We start from the raw sequence: 16586 nt of genomic DNA on the forward strand, positions 1-16586 counted from the left end.
TTGCCATGGTGACTCGTCGAATCGGGGCTCCATTGATGCTGGCTTTTTATAGTTGTGGTGCACGCGCTTAACTCCAGGTGAAACTACTCCGAGTTGATTAAACTGATTCAAATCAGCTGTTCTGGAACCGGAAACTCAGAGTTTCCTATCTCAGAGTAGATCAACTCAGAGTTCAGGATTAGACCCAGAGTTTGTTGAACCTGCTTTGTGAAACGGACCCCAGGTCTCAAAGACAAAAGAAAGCTGGTTGTGGAACAGATACGTAGACAGGAGGAGATATTAAGGGGTGAAAAGGTAGTGGCCCAGGCTAAACAGGGACAGTGGTTGAATTGGGAAAGTGTAGAGAAGAGGAAGCTTAGTTGGAGGGACCTGTGGAGTATGGAGGAGAATCATATTAGATTCCTGGTAGGGCCTACATACGATATGTTTACCAACCCCCCAGAACCTAAAACTGTGGGTAAATGGGGACCCATCATGCCCATTGTGTTCAGGTACCGCAACCTTAAAGCATATTTTGTCAGGCTGTAAAGTTAGCTTGTCACAAGGCCGATATACATGGCGACATAACCAGGTGTTGAAATGTTTAGCTGCAGGCATCAAAGGGAAACAAAGACAGGTAAATTCAGAAGGTGTTAAGAATAGGGGCTCTAGTTTCGCAGACCGGGTGCGGTGGAGGCGCAGCGCACCTGCGCTTCGCCAACTGGGTGTGGCCAGGTGGATTTTATAAGTTTGGCACACCGTGCGCCCTGGCGCAGCTACTCCTCTATCCCACCTCCGTCCCTCCTACCGGCGCAAGTCAGAAAAAGGGAGGAGAGAAGGCGTGGAGTGGGTGTTACACAGCCCATTCACATCACAGCAATCAAATGAGCCCCTCTCTTCGCCCTTAAATGCGCCCGCGAAGGCGTAATGAGAGTTTACTCAATTCGCCATGGCGGGAGAGAGCAGCAGCGTCAGACGGCCAAACTTCTCCCAGGAGGAAACTGATGTTTTGGTCCGGGAGGTCCAAGCTCACAGTGTCCGAATATACGGAACTGCGAGCAGACCTCCACGGGCTGATGATGCAAAGGTAGCCTGGGAGGAGGTCACCACAATTGTAAATCAATGTTGCGTTTCTCTCGTGTGTGCGCGCGCGCACTCTCTCTTTCTCTCTCGCAGTCTCACTCGGTTTCTTTTCTTTTGACTTTTCTAAGATGACAGTTGCTGAATATATACTCCCTATCTGATGGTGTGGCTGTTTTTGGTTGACTGAGAGGGATGTGAAGTCATTAGTTTTCAACTGTGTTAATCAAATCAGGTTGGGTTTCCATTATGCGTGCCAAACGTGCCAAACGGTGCCAATCCCCTTTGATCTGACATCAGATGTGACGAGACAGTCAATATAGAGATACATTTATGTGCTGATTGCAGATAGTTGCATTGAATAGTGGTTTTGTGGCTATTTATTGCATCGTTAATGTGCCTGATATTCTGGAAACTTGCCTGTGAGGTTTTGGTGACGCGTGCGCACTGTCCACCGGTCAGCCAAACTTCGGCTTACACCAGCTGTGCTCCCCCTGCGCTGACAGTAGACGTGGTGTCAGTTGGCGAGCTTTTAGTGCACCTTCGGCGAAGCCTTTTGGCACGAAACTGTCGCTGCGCCAAGCTGGATCTGTCGACACCTCCCCCTGCTGCGCCGCCACACCCATCTCAGCGCACCTCAGTCTGCCAAACTACCAAACTGAGCGCGCCTCGGGTTGCGCTGCTCGAAACTAGCTCTGCGTGGGATTCGCCACCCTGTGCTGCGCCGGGAAACTAGAGCCCTAGGAGTTTAGCAATTCAGTTTGTCCGTGAGGGGGAGAAATACAGAAGGGATAAGTTAGTAAGGAGACAAGGGTGTGGCCGCCTAGAAGGTGCTTGGGAATTGGGAAATGCAAGTAGATTTAGGGGGAAAGCTTGTTGTTCCCCAGAAAATAGTTTGTACCAAGCAGAGGCCTGACATAGTGTTGTGGTCAGTGAGTCAATGGATAGTTTATTTCATTGAGCTGACAGTTCCTTGTGAAGACTCAGTGGAAGAAGCCTATGAAAGAAAAAAGCTTAGATATGCAGACTTAGAAGCAGAAGCTGAGCAGCGAGGATGGAAAACTAGGATTTGTCCAGTGGAAGTGGGGTGTAGGGGATTCATAGCAAGATCAGCTGTCTTGTTCCTGGGGGAACTCAGAGTGCGGGGACAGAGTTTGAGGAAGACAGTGAAGGAAATGTCAGATGAAGCAGCCAGAGCTAGCCAATGGAGCTATAAGAGAAGAAATAATGTCAGTTGGGGGCCAGCAGGGGGAACTACTAAGCAGGGTACATAACTCCTTGAGATCAAGTTGAGAGATCCACCAATCAGTCCTCTCAGGAGAAAATCCAGGAAGAGGAAGGTTATTTAAGTGTGGGAATGGCCTATTTGAATCCCTTTTGTTTGAGACCATGCTGCAAGGTGAGTGTGTTTGCTGATCATGTGAGTTTACTTATCTCCTTTAACTTTAGTTTATATTGGAGTTATGCTATGTAGCGTGTGAAATAGAGTATGGTGAATGTGCTAGGAAAAGTAGTATCAGCACTGTCGCTACCTGGAGCTCGCATGTACGGAGCCTGGATTTGTTGAGGGTGGCAGTGCTGTTTGGGCTGAGAAAGCCATGCGCAAGTAAGGTGTGCTAGGAAAGGTAGTATCAGCACTGTCGCTACCTGAAGCTTGCATGTACGGAGCCTGGGTTTGTTGAAGGTGGCAGTGCTGTTTGGGCTGAGAAAGCCATGTGTAAGTAAGGTAAAGAAGATCGTTGGGTTGGTGCGGGGAGCAGTGAGACCTGGCATTAGGGGAGTGTCTCTGGGACGCCAGAGATCACTGTCTAGCCTCCTGCAGGTGTCGTGGGACCAACTAGACGAAACACTGGTGAACCCGATGACCCCAAAGACATGTTAGTTACCACTGCCTACTGGTCTGTATAGTTAAGCCTTGCCATAATAGCTTATCATAGGGCTTAGGAGGTTATTCACTGAGTGCTGATCCTTTCTCTAGAGCACAAACTTCTTGTGTTTATTTGAATGAATGTCTACAGAGGGGGAGCACTTAATTGAAAATGGTAAGCTGTTCCAAAGCTTTGGGGCGACTACTGCAAATGCACGGTTGCCCTTCCCCCTTTGTCTTTGTCAGGAGCAACTGGTCTGAGGATCTGAGAGATCTAGAGTTGGAAAGGGGGCAGAGGAGCTCAGAAATATATTTGGGTGCCAGACCATGTAAGGCTTTAAAAACAAACAGTAGGACCTATTCTTGACTGGCAACCAGTGCAGGGAAGCCAGTACAAGTGTGATGTTGTCTTTTTTCCGTGTACCAGTTAGAAGTCTAGCAGCAGTGTTCTGTACCAACTGCAAGCGGGATAAGGAGGACTGGCTTATACCCAGATATAGAGCATTACAGAAATCCAAATAAGAGGAAATTAGGACACTCATGACTATCTACAGGTCATGAAATGAGAGGATTGGTTTGAGTTTGGCAATGTTTCTAAGTTGGAAAAAACACCCTTTCACACATTAATTTGTTTGTTGAATATTTAAGCTGAGTCAAAGATGACACCAATAATTCTGGCCTGGGCATGAAGGTTAGGTGCCAGGGGCCCTAGGTGGTTTGCTATACCCCAGATGGAGTTGGAGGGGCCACATAAGACCACTTATGTGTTACTGTCATTTAGTTGAAGACTGTTTTTTGCCATTCAAGATTTCACATCTTGGAGGCAGTCGAGGAGGGACCTAATTGTGACGTTATTCTTATCACCCTCTTTGAATGGGAGGTAAAGCTGAGTATCATCTGCATAGCAATGGAGCCTAAAGGGAGCATCTAAAGGGCAAATAGAATGGGTCCCAAGATGGAGCCTTGGGGTACACCCCAGGTGATGGGAGCAGAGGATGAAAACATGTTTCCAGTTCTGATGGAGAAGGATCTATTTGTAAGGTAGCTGGTGAACCACCTAAGGGCGCTACGGTAGATACCGACATGGCGCTTAAGACGGCTCAGAAGAATAGAATGGTCAACTGTATCAAAGGCTGAGCTAAGGTCTAAAAGAATTAGCATGGCACATTTACCTGAGTCAAGGGACAGTTGTTGGACCAATCCACCACCCCTCCCATCCATGCTAGTCGGACCTCCAATGCCTTAACTTTCGTTGTTGTCCCACCGTGTTTCTCCCTGATATCGCAATGTGAAAGGGTTTTGTTTTTTTTCCATGGGTGTCTGACACCGGAGGTCACTGCCCAAGCACCGGTTTTCGACAACTTTGGAGTGAGACTGGGTTGCAAAAAATACTTGGTTATGATTAGGAAATGATCATGTTTTAGCTTTAAATACCCGGTGTTGGGGCACAATTGTTGATATCTCTGTAAAAAACAACTGCTTCTTATGGCACTATCCCCGCTAGAAAAACAGCATTGAGTCACATAAAAAAATACCTACATTTGGTATCTGAAAAGCTGCTGGAAACACAGCAATGACTCACAAAAATAACAAAAAAAACAGAAATGTTGATATGATACGTATGAAATTGATGTAACATACATGACATTTTCTACTGGCGACTAGAAATTCAGCTGTCCAGCAGCTCCTAAAAGACGAAAAACAACAATCACACTTCCCCTCATTAACAACAACACAGCGGTATTAAAATAGACATAATATAAAAAAAAAAGTTAAGTATAAGTGCATGAATAGAAATGAAATTAGAATAAAATTGTCCATTCCACAGTCCAGTCCAGTTGTTGCTAATGTGATGTGCTTCACTTGTAAAATTGTTAACATCCGGTCCGCTATTTCACCTCCTGACTATGACCCTCCTCTCTCATCCTTAACAGTAGCTTAGCCAATGGTTCTGTTCCTTCTCTTTTTAAACATGCGATTGTACAACCCATTATCAAGAAGCCAAACCTTGATCCCTCCATCTTAAATAACTTCCGGCCTATTTCAAAACTGCCCTTTCTCTCCAAAGTTCTAGAAAAAATGGTTTATTCTCAGGTCTTGCCTTTCTTAGAAGACAATAGCATTTTGGATAAATTTCAGTCTGGTTTCAGGACACGTCACAGCACCAAGTCAGCACTACTCAGAGTCACAAATGATCTCTTGTTGTGCATGAACTCTGGTAATTGTGCCCTACTAGTGCTACTAGACCTTAGCTCTGCCTTCGAGACAGTTGACCACAATACTCTCCCGCAACATCTGGAGCATCAAGTTGGCATTCGAGGTTGCGCCCTCCAGTGGTTTACATTTTACTTAACAAATAGATCGCCCCTATCACCTGTGGAGTACTTCAAGGCTCCATTTTAGGACCCATTCTGTTTGTCCTGTACATGCTCCCCCTAGGCTCCATTTTTCAAAAATACAATATCTCCTATCATTTCTATGCTGATGACATGCAGCTCTACCTCCCGCTAAAACCCGGCAATAACAATAACAGCACAGTTAAGTCTCCTCTTGACTGCCTCCATGAAGTTAAATGCTGGATGGCCTTAAACTTCCTCCAACTTAACGACAGCAAAACCAAAGTCATACTTTTTGGTTCCTCCCACTCCTTCCAGGGTTTAACCGATCACTTAGGTCCGCTGTCACCAAACCTCCATGCCCATGCAAAAAACCTTGGTGTTGTCTTCGATTCTGCCTTAAAATTTGACTGACAAATCAATACTGTTGTCAAAGGGTCCTTTTTCCAGCTCCGAAACATCTCCAAAATCAAACCTTTCCTTTCTTCAAACCACTTAAAAACCATCACAAATGTCTTGACTGGACTATGGCAATGCATTATATCTGGGTGTCCCTAAATCTTCCTTGTCACGCCTGCAGCTTGTCCAGAATGCTGCTGCAAGACTGATAACTGGCACAAGGAAAAGAGACAGCATAACACCTGTGCTGGCATCCCTGCACTGGTTACCAGTCAATTACAGGATTGAATTTAAGGTTTTATTGTTTGTTTTTAAAGCTGTAAATGGCCTGGCTCCCCAATATATTTCTGAGCTCTTATGTCCCCTTTTAAATTCCAGAGCACTCAGATCCTCAAACCAGCAGCTTCTGGCTATGCCTCGATCGAGGCTAAAGGGCAAAGGGGATCGTGCATTCGCGGTGGCTGCACCCAAACTTTGGAACAGTCTACCTCTCTCCATTAAGGATTCCCCATCTGTGGACACTTTTAAGGCTAGACTTAAGACCCACTTTTACTCTAAAGCTTTTGAGCGCTCCTGAACTCTTATCCCCCTTTTTTTCTTTTTTTCTTTTTTTTTTAAGTCTTTTGTATTTCCACTCTCCAATTTGTTCCTCTACTTTTGGACTTGTGTGCATGGGACTATACATTACATTGCTACGTATCTTGATCTCTGCACTTTGTTATTTTGTGATTTTACCTTTACTGTACAGCACTTTGGTCAACCTAGGTTGTTTTTAAATGTGCTTTATAAATAAATTTGATTTGATTTGATTTGAAGTGTGTGTGTGACTGGATTCAGGAGGTGTTAAACAGTCTTATTGCCGTGGGGAGGAAGGATCTCCTGAAACGCTCTGTTCTGCAATGCAGTAAGATGAGCTGACTGCTGCAGCTGCTCCTCTGTCGCTCCAGGAGGGTGTGGAGAGAGTGTCTGCTATTGTCCATTATAGCTTTCAGTTTGTTCAATGTGCCCCTCTCCACCACAGTTCTTAGTGGGTCCAGTGTCCTGCCGTGCACTGAGCCAGCTTTTTTAACCAGCTTGTCCAAGGGCTTGGTGTTTTTGTCTGTCAAGCTGCTTCCCCAACACACTGCAGCGGAGAAAAGTGCACTGGCCACCACTGTGATAGAACATGGTAGGCTGACGAGAGACCAGATTATGATCTGATCTGCCAAGAAGTGGTAGGGCAGAGGCACTGTAGGCATCCTTGGTATTTTCATAAAACAAGTCCAGTGTCTTATTCTCCCTGGTGGGACAGTCCACATACTGAACAAACCTAGTCAGATGGGAGGAGAGAGTAGTGTTGTTAAAATTCCCCATTATTGCAATGAATGCACTAGGATGCTGGGTCTGAATCCTAGCAATAGTTTCATGGATGACGTCACACGCTACTGCTGTTGCTGCCCGCAGTGGAATGTAAACAATAATGGCGACAATGTGTGAAAACTCCTGTGGTACATAATACGGTGTAAGACTGATTGCTAACAGTTCAATATCCTGACAGCAGATCTTGTCCTTCACCATGATATGTCCAGGATTACACCATTTATTGTTCACAAGCAGGATCAGTCCCCCATCTCTGTTTTTGCTGCTCGCCTTTGCGTCCCTGTCCGCTTGCACAGTAGAAAAGCCAGGTAGGTTCACACAGGAGTCAGGCACGTTGTCATTCAGCCACGTCTCCGTGAAGCACATGAGACTGAACTCCCTGTAGAGTTGTGGGCTCCTCAGTGCCAGCAGCTCATCACACTTGTTGAAGAGCGAGTTGACATTCCCCATAAGGTCTGACTGCAGTAAAGGCTTGTATCTCCACCTCCTAGCCTTTAGCTTAGCTCCTGCTCTGCAGCCTCTGAACGGCCTACTCAGATTAGCTGGTATCAGGTGTTTAACTCTGTAAGTGGTTCTTCTTAGAGACAGAAGATCGTCCGTCGTGTACACAACTTTACTCATCACATTGGTAGGTTTAAAAATCATTAAAAAAGAAAAAAAAACACACAACTCAAAAAAACAGGAGCTACTCAGACTTGCTGCCACTCTAAGCGGTGCATCTTTCAAAACAAAAAAAAAGGTTAAGAAAAGTTGTTATTATTAGATGCTCTAGAGGTAAGTGAATGGCCACCTGAGGGTGGCTTCAGAAGCCAGCAGTCAGTTCCCAAAGACCCCCATGTTACAATGCCCAACTTCACAGCAGAAATAAACATGTTTACAGCCTGGTATAAGTAACAGTGTTGGTATCTACTCCTACTTTCTATTTATATCATCCATTTACATTTTATTAAAGCTTAAAGTTATGCGCGATTAAGGGTGTGCCGATTCAAGTGACAGGCTGTCTGCCGATTGTATCCTCAGCTTCATAGTCAGACCCAGCCCTCGCTCCTCCACAGCTCCACCCTCTCGCTCAAATATGGTCACTTCTGGCTCCAATAAAACTAAGATGGCGATGGCCAAAATGCCAAGGCTTCAATACAAGAGTCCACAAAGCAATGGGTGATGTCACAGTAGCTACATCCATTATTTATACAGTCTATAAGGAAAACTAAAGAGTGAGTGAGAAGACATCAATAGAGGACACACGAGCATGTACTGTTCCTCTAAGTTTCAAATTAGAAAAAAATGCCCCTCTTATGTCAACCTCAATATGTGGGATTGAGTTTTCAACAGGTAATCAACGGAAAATGTGTTCAGTCCATTTTCATCAACAAAAACACAATCATTACACAACAAAACTGAGATTACTTTATTCATCTGGCATTGAACCAGTAAAATTAAAATACTGTCTATTATTAATGTGAGAGTGATTTGCTGCTTTGTTTACTGTTTATAATGACTCCAGTCACACAGAGGGAGACGAGACAACAGATGTTAAGTGAGGATAAAGTGATGAATTGGAGACAACATGTGACATAATTAAGAGCATTTAATCAATTAATACGAATTGAAGTTGCCAATCAATTGAATCTGCATGTTGTTGAAATGTGAGAGGAATCCAAAACCTGTCGAAAACACAAAGACAGGAGGAGAATGTGAAAACTCCAAAGAGGCAACAGTGTAAACCACTCTTTGGCTATAAAAAACACAGGAGTTTTAAAACTTTTTAGAGAGAATAAATCTATTGCACTGCTTATAGGACTGGGTAAATCCATTGTTAATATCAAGAGACTTTTGCATCTGGACCCTTGTACTAATTATTAGGTAGCCTACTGTATGTGTGAGCTGTGATTCAAGATGTGTCAAACACTGACATTTTGGAAAAGGGCCTGAACGACGCGTAGTGCCTCCAAATTCACACCTGTTCTTCTCTATGGATTTTCTCAGCGACCGTTCATCACAGCGAGAAGCCATGCATATCACATGAAACAGCGGAACTGCAGCTTTCCGACAAGACCGTCGGACTCAAGACTTGTCAGTAGTCTGATGTTTTCACAGTGAAATAAAATGATAAAGTTACACTAAAATTATAAATAACAGAGCTTTCATACAGCTTTGCACACACATTATTCTTGGATGGATTACTCACGAATGCAGGCTCGCACAGAAATGCCATGCATATTCACATGAAAGCGCAGGACCAGAGCTTCCCAGTGATACCACACACATCATTGTGCTGTCATCCCATCATGCTATAAATACAGATCAATTGTCTACAAAATATAAACCTGACGAATTTCTTACACTTCCAGTACACTTCACCTTTGCGCACCCAGACAACTGTAGCCTATTTATGCATGCGTGACAGGGCAGTAGTCACCATATACATCGAGGGGGACACGTCCCCCCCAATGCCCAAAATGCCCCCCCCCAATATATAAATGAAACTGAAAAATAACAACAAAAAAACGTTCAGGTCAGGTCAAAGAGCAGCATGGAGCAAAAATAGATGGGACTCAGTGAAAACCCAGTGGCTATTGTTTTTTCTCCACTAGTTGCTCTCATGGAGGAGCAGGTCAGGGAAGCGACCAAGCTGGGAATCACAGCCATGCAACTCGGAGTCCACAGCGAGGAGGAAATCCGCAAAGACGGCAACACTCTTTCCCAGACATCATCACAGCTCATCTCCGCTGCAGCTTGCTGGTCTGTTTACAGTGGCATTGTGCTAGCCTACTTCACACATTTTGTTTACTCTGATTGGTTTTCCGTCTTTTTTCTTCTTTTTTTTTCTTCTTTTTTTCTTCTCTTTTTTTTGGGGGGTTTTCCGTCTTTCCAATTGCATAAAGGGGCACTTTGAGTGACAGCCGTTGATACCGCCCCTCAGGAATAGAGGAAATGTACACTCCGTGTCCAGACCCATTCGCGTTTTGCGAATTGGGTCTGGCAATGCCAGGCTAATATCTCACCATAGCAAGTTGGAAGTAGACATACTCTGCCATATATGAAGAGGGGAGACTCTCTGGAATCTGGCAATATAAGATCCATAATGGTGGGATATTCTGTCACTTCACAGTTGTCCAAAACATGTGGTTTGTGCCAGGCGGACATAATTGCCAGTTTTTTTCATTATTGCAAGAAATTCCATTGACTCATTCACAAGTCAAAAATGTGTTTTATCTGAAAGAAACATGCAATATTTACATCTAAGATAATAGAAAAATAGTCAACCAAGTGCAATGATGTCCTCCAAGATAATATTTGCCACTTTGCAATGTGATCTTGACTTACTTCTTCGGATCTTGACTTACTTCTTCGGCTCCGTGCTGCTCTTTGACCTGAACTGAACTGACCTGCCCCGAACGTGACCTGAGGTTACGTCACGTATGCATAATTAGGCTACAGTTGTCTGGGAGCACAAAGGTGAAGTGCACTGGTCTTCTTATGAATGCTTCAATCATTGGAACAAAAGGCAAATTGCAGAAATACTTTGTCATACAAAGTTTGATGGACTGTCAACCATATAATATGGAGATATTTGCATCTTGAAAGCTGGACTACAAATGTGGATAGACAGGGAGAAACACACACAAGCCTAAGACGTGGTAAGATATGATATTCCTCACTATATGAAGTGACTGATAACAAGATCTGTATAATGGACTGTAAAGAAATTTGTCAGGTTTATATTTTGTAGACAATTGATCTGTATTTATAGCGTGATGGGATGACAGCACAATGATGTGTTTGATATCATTGGAAAGCTCCAGTCCTGCGCTTTCATGTGATATGCGTGGCATTTCTGTGTGAGTCTGCATTCGTGAGTAATCCATCTAAGAGTAATGTGTGTGCAAAGCTGTATGAAAATTATGTATAACAGAATACATAATTTTAGTGTAACTTTATCATTGTTTATCCTTGTGAAAAGATTGGACTACTGACAAGTGCGGGGTCTTCTTGGAAAGCTACGGTTCCGCTGTTTCATGTGATATGAGCTTCTCACTATGACGAACGGTTGCGGAGAAAATAGGTGTGAATTTGGACGCACTTTGCGTTGTGCGGGCCCATAGGGTTAATGAGAGACAGAAATCATGAGAATAAACATTAATATTGCAAAGCTTATTAAAAGTTTTTTCTATGAAATAATTATGGTTTAGAAAATGTGATTTACAAGGGAGACAGGGTAGGCACTGCCTACCTTGCCTACCCTGACGGCACGTCACTGGGAATCCTCCTTCAAGGTTCATCAGGTAATTGAACCTCAAACACACACTCTCCACCAGGGAGCTGAAAAGTTGTGTGTGCATGCATACACATACACAACTCGCTAATGAATTATCTATGACAAATTATTTAGTCCTGTCATAAACCATGCAGCTCTCCTAATTTAACCAGCAATTATCTATTTGTCATTTGATCAGCACTCCATTCCACCACCTCTACACTTGTGTCTGCTCCAGCAGAAGCAAAGGCCAACAGTGACCTCTGCTATAGGTGCCTGCATCTTAAATTCTGCCTACTAATGAATGCAAATGATGCCATGTGTCAGTCTATTAGCAAAAAGCCATTTACAGTGCATTGGCCCCATGCAAACACAGTCACTCTCTTCATTGTTTGTTCACATTCTGTTTACCTAATGAAGAAGAACTCAATTATAACCCGGGCCTCATGCAAGAAATGATATCCGAACAAATTTTCTCTTATTTTTGTTCGTATTCACCATTTGTTTTTACTTAGTACCCATTGATTTTTTGGGGATTCACCAGTGTTGTTATTTTTACTCTTCTATTAGGTAAGAGAAAATTTTTATGAGTGGTCGAGAGCACTCTTACCAAGGTAAGAGAAAAACATCTTCAATACCGACAAAATGTTGTCTAAGGCAAGAAAAAAATAAGTTTTAGATTCGAGGACCAGTTTAAAAATTCATGAATTTGACATATCCAACCTTACATTATGTTTTAAAATAATTATAACAATTGGATTATGAAATTCCAAGCCAAAGAAATACTGCTATACTTGGTTTATTAGGGAACTGCCCATTGGTCCGACAGCCCATTGGTCCGACCATATTAAACCCATTGTTCCGAAGTCCGTTCCGAAATCATCATGATGCCCTGTGGTTAAGGTCTGGTTAGGTTTAGGCACAAAAGCCACTTGGTTAGGGTTAGGAAAAGATCATGGTGTGGGTTAAAATGAAAAAGAAAGTGACAAACACATGCTGTGAGCCTGCCTCGCCTCAAGCCTCTCCCAGCTGACCCAGAGCCGGTCACGGTGCACCATCAAGGTAGAAATACGCCCGCGGACTGTCAGACTAATGGGATGTCGGACCAATGGGCTGTCGGACCAATGACATGGACTCGGTTTATTAATGCCAATTACTGTAATTTCAGTCACGATGTGTCCCTATAAAAGTACAAATTTGAGGTACTTTTACTTTATTTGGCTATTTGAATTTTGTGCCACTTTCTACTACTATATCGTTCAGAGGGAAATATTGTACTTTTTACTCTACTACAATTGTAACTTTAGTGACTAGTTATGACACAAGTGAAACTGAGATGATTAGTCGACTGATTAGAAAATTAATCGACAACTATTTTTATAATCATTTCAGTCATTTTTTGGTGCAAAAAATAAATAAATAAAAATAAATCATGGTTGCAGCTTCACAATTATGGGGATTTTCTGCTTTTTCATTTTAATTAATTCAATTATTTTTTTTTTTTTAATTAAATTTTTCTAAATTTTTATGTACGAGTACTTTTCATGTTAATCTTAAATACATTTCCCTGATTGTACTAACATACTTTTACTTAAGTAATATTTTCAGTGCAGAGCTTTTACTAGTAACATTTTACAGCGTGGTTTTAGCGCTTTTACCTAACTGAAGGATCTGAATACTTCCTCCACTGCTGCCGACATGGCAAATGTTTCGTCATTGCTGGGTGTTTGATTTTCCTCTAACATCTACAGACATGGTAAATAACATATTTACTTTTTTTTAAATGTTTATTTAACAGTGCATCAGTTTTACGACTGCATATGCCCTAGCATCTTGTCACATGATCAAATAAAGACTTTACATTGAACAATATCAACATATTACCCAACAGTTATCTTTGTGTCACCTGTATATGACAAAAATACCAAAGAAAATAAGAAATGATTTATTTAATCAAGTAGTGTTTTCTATATATGTAGTTTATTTTTAGATTTTATAGTTTATGTAGAATAAGCACATAAGTTTGCTATAGATTGCTAATGACTTGGCATTCTTGGTCTTTTTGAGGGTATAAATAGCAAATGGCACCACTTATTATGCAATTGCAGTTGTATATTCAAGGAGGCAATCTGAACCAATCTCTCGGGCATATTCTTCTTCCAGTGCAACCGCACTGCTTGCACTTTCTATAAATATGCCCCTGTCTTCCAGCCTTTTTTGGGTGGCACACCCAAATATACCCATTTTAACCCATCCAGTGTTAAAAGGGGTATAACTTATACTAATATGTGACTTATAATCAGGTGGGATCCATAATTCAGCACACCTGGGTCAGAGCAGATTTGGATGGAAGAATGAATGGTGCATCTGGAGGTGACTGCTCTTATATTTTGTATTCACAGAAAATTCAGACAAAATATAAAAGAAAATTAGGAGAATGTTGCTGCATGAGGCCGAGTGTTGTCTTTTAGTCTCAGTAAACCATTAAACTGCAGATCTGCCAGTGATGCCTTGACCCTGTTGTGTCTTCTTCCATACTCTGCCAACACCCGACTTCCCCTTTGCTCTCCTAACACTGCTTTTCGTCACCCCTCATGTCAATCTCACAGACATTTTCATTTCAAAATGAACCTCTAAAAAAGCCATCAACTCCATGAGCATCCAACGAGAATGACTTGTCAACGATTGATACCCCCATGCCCTGTAATCAGTCGGCAGAGAGAGAATGAGATGGAAATGCCTCCCCTCTCCCTCTTTTTCTCTCCATCTTCTCCGTTGTTGTCTCTTAGATCTGGGTGAAGGAGGCAGTGATAGATTGAGGTTGTCATTCCCTAAGAGGAGCCCTGGCTTTGCATATTACCCCTTTTCTCCATCACTCTAATGAAAACACCAGAGATACCTGGACTGCAATTGATATCTACACCCCAGAGCGCTGTGATATCTTTATCCATCAGGCAGCCTCCTTTCAGCTGGCCATAAATGTGTCTCATGTGGCTGCACATAGCACCGCATCCCAGGCCACTCCCGGTACATATGGTAGAAATATGCTAAATGAAACCCTATTGTCCTTCCAGGGAATATACCTTAGGATTGAAGTGGAATCTGCTGTGAGTGAAATATTGCTAGAATACTAGAGAAAGCTAGCCTGGGCTGTGTATGGTCAAGGACGTTGGTATATAATATGGATGTATTGACATGATATAAAGTTACTACCTGTAAATTAGGTTTAAACAGTACGCACGGCAAGGTCAAGGTGGTGATCACTACGCCTTTGGTGGAGGTCGTCAGTTCCTGCAGCACTTGCACAAACTTTAAACTGATTGTGGACAAAAATAAGCTTTAAATGTGATCGCTAATGAGGAAATTAGCCTCTGGGTGAATATTAATTTGTTGTTGGTCAACTGTTAATGAACATTAGGCTGCAGGGAATTCAGTTTTCCATGGCAAATGACATTCATAGCAAATCAGAAGTGTAGAAGGCTACCTCAGGATAGCAATTAATGTCTAATTCAGCCTGAAACGTCCCAACTGTTGTGTGTCCAATCCCTGTTTGTGACAGTCACTTAAAAACTTGCCTGCTCTGCCTTTGTCTTTTTAGGCCTCAGGGAAAGTCAACTGTGCTGGCTCCCTCTTCTCTATCTCTTTGTCTCTTCATTTTTCCATCCTCTCAATGGAACTCCGGAGCTTTATAGAGCCAGGCTGTGACGATGAACGGGTGGCCTTTTACTGTCCTGCTCCCTGTATTCTTTAGTGACATACTTCAGACTTGAAACCAATTCCACACGGTGCTTATACACTCTGAAAGACTTTTTTTATTGCATGATCTCAGAATATCAGCTTTGTTAAGGTCACCCATCTGTATAATATATAAAGCAGCTTAGTGGTTTCAGATTGAGTTTCATATTTCATTACGAATACCTTATTGTTAAGTGTCATAGCTTGTATGTGTGTGGTTAATGAGTGAAACTATGGTTTATAGTAACTTGGAAGCTGAAGTACCTAGCTTAATAACATCCTTATATTCAGTTCATTGTACACCATCTTTTAAATGGCAACGATGCCATAGCAGCAAAATGCATCTGTTAAAGCTGCCACTTCTGATATTACAAGACTTATTTTCATTGGTTTGTATCTTTCGTTTTCACAGTCTTGTGAAGCACACCTACAGTATTTTGAGACAGCGCAAGGTCAAGTGCCAACTTCATTCATCTTTCTTTTGTCAGTTAACCCTGTGGTGGTTGTATTTTCACACACACTCCACTCCTTTGACATCACTCTGTTGGCCGTCTTCTCTTTGTTTCCTAAATTCAAATTCTTCTTTTTTTTCTTTTTTTTTTGACCCTTTCATCCTAACTCCATCCTAAGGTAATCCTACCTGCCTGTTTCTGTAAGGCTAGTTCCAGTGTTATGCAGAAAGCATGCAGCTTATTATACCCCACCAAAATATGTAACTGTGGCAGAATGGCTGGTTTTGTTGGAGTAAAGCTGATTTTTTTAGCCACCACAAGTAAACGGGAGCCCTGTCATATACATGTACAGTGACAGATTTGAAGGTTATGATCAGGCTGTACCTTTCTTCAACAATATTCTCCACACTAATTGTTTATATTCTTGATTTACTGTGTGATACAGAGTGGACCACACACATTCTTAGAGAACTTATACTCTATACTCTGGCTTGGCTTGGCTTGGTTTGGCTTGGTTTGGGCCATCAGCCCAGCCCGGCAGGGATTTGAATTTCCATTACAACAGGGCTACCCACTTGAAGGTGTGTCTCTAACAATGATATTTAAAAACAGTGGGCTGATCCATGGCCAAAGTTCTCTGTTGTTTGTTTTGCATGTTTTTTTGTTTTTTTTAAAAAACGAGCAGGTAAAATAAGTTTACCTGTTGGAAGTGAGCTGTTTGCAGAAGTGCAGTAAGAGCCTGTTGTCTGCAGCTCTTCATCTAACATCCCTACTGTGGCTGTTTCTGATTTTACTTTCCTCCCTGTGGTGTTATTAGACTTGCCTTTATTGAAGAAAAGTCGTTAATAAAGTTCCGCTAATTTAGTAATAAACACATTTCATTTCCTATTCTTCATAATAAAAGTCCCCCGTTATTTTGCTATGTAAAAACTTTTGCTGTGAAACAGCAAAATAAGGAAACTGTAAAATAAAGCAGGTATCTAAAATTAAAAAAGGACATAAGAGAGATACTTAACTCCGAACCATAGAGATTCAGTTAGAACCTACAAATACACTAAAAACTGAACACCTTCCCATTGAAATCCGTGAAGCTAGCATAGTCATTTCTTTCAAAAGTAAAC

The sequence above is a fragment of the Epinephelus moara genome, chromosome 7 (genome assembly GCF_006386435.1).
Source record: "Epinephelus moara isolate mb chromosome 7, YSFRI_EMoa_1.0, whole genome shotgun sequence".
Classification (NCBI taxonomy): Eukaryota; Metazoa; Chordata; class Actinopteri; order Perciformes; family Serranidae; genus Epinephelus; species Epinephelus moara.